We start from the raw sequence: 2,670 nt of genomic DNA on the forward strand, positions 1-2,670 counted from the left end.
GAGAAGACGATTTCTCTATCACATGATGAAATAAATGTGTAAAGTGTCTTTGATGTGGTGTGCCGTTATGCATCAAAATAAGCAGTTCATGAGAGTTAAATTGATAAAACAGCCAGATTCCTAAATTACCTGGCTTTTATAATTATCTACATTATACTGGATCAGCAATCCTGCTCACTGTGTTTGATCATATACTCTAGGCCTAGGATAAAGTCGAAGTGTATGCTTCATATTTGGTATAATCTCTCCCTGGCCCGCAGGGAGATTCAGTGTATCAAGTGCATTTGACATTCTGCAGGAAAAAAAAGGAAGAGCCATCCTCTTCCTGGTCTCCTGTTGTAGAGTATACTCCCAGAGCTTAGCTGTTACTGGCATCATCTAGGACTTCAACAACCCAATTCACAATCAACATTTGTTTTGCTCAGTGGTTTGGATTTTAGCCATGTGAATAGGTGCACAATGATATCACAGTTTTGTTTTTATATGAAATACCTAGTGACCTGTGAGGTTGAGCAACTTCTCATGAACTCTGTCATTTGTACTCAGTCTTTGATGGTGAGTCTTTTCAGTTCTTTACTATTTTGTTAACTAAATTGTTCATTTCTTAGCAGTGAGAGAGCCTTTTTAGTATTACAAATAGAGCCCTTTATAAGATACTTTGCTTGAAAAAATATTTTCTCCTATTCTATCAAGTATGTTCTCTTTCTCTTGAGAGTGTATTTATCAAATAAGTTTGAAATGTGTGAATTCCTAAATGGGAAGTATTTCTTTCATGTATGCCCATCACATTTGCTGTCAAATGTAGAGGAATTGAGGTCAGAAGTTCCATTCATCAGATAACCCAAGGGAGACACCACTAGCCTGTATGTTGGCCAGATGAGGAATCCGAGCGAGGAACTAGGACTGGAGTAGTGCCTGACAAAGGACTCTGCTGCCCTATCAGAAGGAATGTTCCCAGGCAGCGGTGGTTCGTTGAGACATTTCTGTTTCCCTTGTGTAGAGCCTAGACAATTTTAAAGTTTCAACCTCAAGAGCACCAGTGGGAGGAGATTCAGATCCTACCAAGAGTTAGCATGACAATCCTGAAAGTAAATACAAAGAAAGTCCTCCACTACCATACACAGGAAGAGCCACAGGACCTAAATCTCTTAGAACTATTCTCCTCTGACTTGCAAAGAGAAAATTAGATCAGTGTGTTGTTACTCTGATAAATTGTCATCTAACCTAGTCTCACTCTCTTACTTTTTTTTAGCATGGAGAATAAAATTAAATTGTACATTTTTAAAAAAATTTTTACTTATACATTTTTGTAGTACATAAGGATTATATACAACCTGCGTGGTTGTACATGTATATGAAACATGTTCAATCCTGTTACTTCCCATGACTTCCTTATGTTAGTTAACTTTCTCCTTGCTGAGACACAATATGTGGCATGTACAAATTAAAGGAAATAAGGTTTATTTTACCTCACAGTTCATTTGCGGAGGTTTCAGTCCATAGCTGGCTACAAGGTAGGGCCATACAGCTGCGAGGCATGGCAAGAAAATACAGTTCTTGGCATTGCAGGAAGAAAGCAACAAGCAGGAGCATGGAGCCCTCCTTTCTCTTTTATCCCAGCCAGGGTACAAGCCTACAGGATGACGCCCCTTACCCCACACCACAGGATGGGTCTTTCCATTATCCATACCCAGAACCAAGCTAAAGCAATCAATGGACTAATTTAGTTATTACACCCCTTACTCCATATTTACACACCCTAAATCCAACTTCCAAAAGTACCATGTATGAGCAAATTAGGTTTTGTAGGAATATCTAGAATCAAGCCAAACAGTCTCTGTCCCTGGTATTTTACATAAAATACAAGTACATAGACAAATACAAATCAAAAACTGTATTGGTAGAAGTGAAAAAATGTAGTAGAAGTGAAAAAATGTAGTATAAATGGTCACCAGGTGGTAAAATACATATAAAGCCCTAGATTTGTATATTTACCAAAAATTACTATATTGTTATAAATATTAGCAGGTAGATTGATTACTAAGACCATGATTGTGATATTTTTTTTTCACCTTTAATTGAATTTATTGGTACATTTTAGGGATACAGTACAGTTACATTCATTGTTGGGATCTTGTACCTCTACATGACAAACATATTAACATGTTTCCTTGTTTTTAAAATTCAACTTTATCTTCTCTTTTGAAAATATAATTACATCAGGTTTTCAAAGTTATTTGAAAATTTAATTTGAATTAAAATCAAATAAGCAAAAGAAAACTGGCTAGAAGTAGGTATATATCTGTCTATCCAAAAGACAACGAAATGAGGGAAAAGTATATATTTCTCCTAAGGAATAGCGTATTCTTTCATTCATTTTTTCTCAAAGTATTATTTAAGATCATTTTATGTCTAAATGGATGTTTGGTCTTAACACTTTGTTATGAATTATAAGAATATTTTTCGCTTTCCATTGACTTTACACTTCTAAGTAAATTTGGAATAAAAAAATAGATTATCAAATGAGCAACTCTGCTCCATGCAACTGTTGTAGTTTCTCAACATCATAGCAGCTCTGGGACAGAATCCTTTACTCTGAAGTTTGAAAGAGGAAAGTAGAGAACGTTATGCAAGGACAAAGAATTTCCAAATCCCTCAATGAAGGGGGAA

The sequence above is a fragment of the Fukomys damarensis genome, unplaced genomic scaffold (genome assembly GCF_012274545.1).
Source record: "Fukomys damarensis isolate Sample0158 unplaced genomic scaffold, DMR_v1.0_HiC HiC_scaffold_39, whole genome shotgun sequence".
NCBI classification, from domain to species: Eukaryota; Metazoa; Chordata; class Mammalia; order Rodentia; family Bathyergidae; genus Fukomys; species Fukomys damarensis.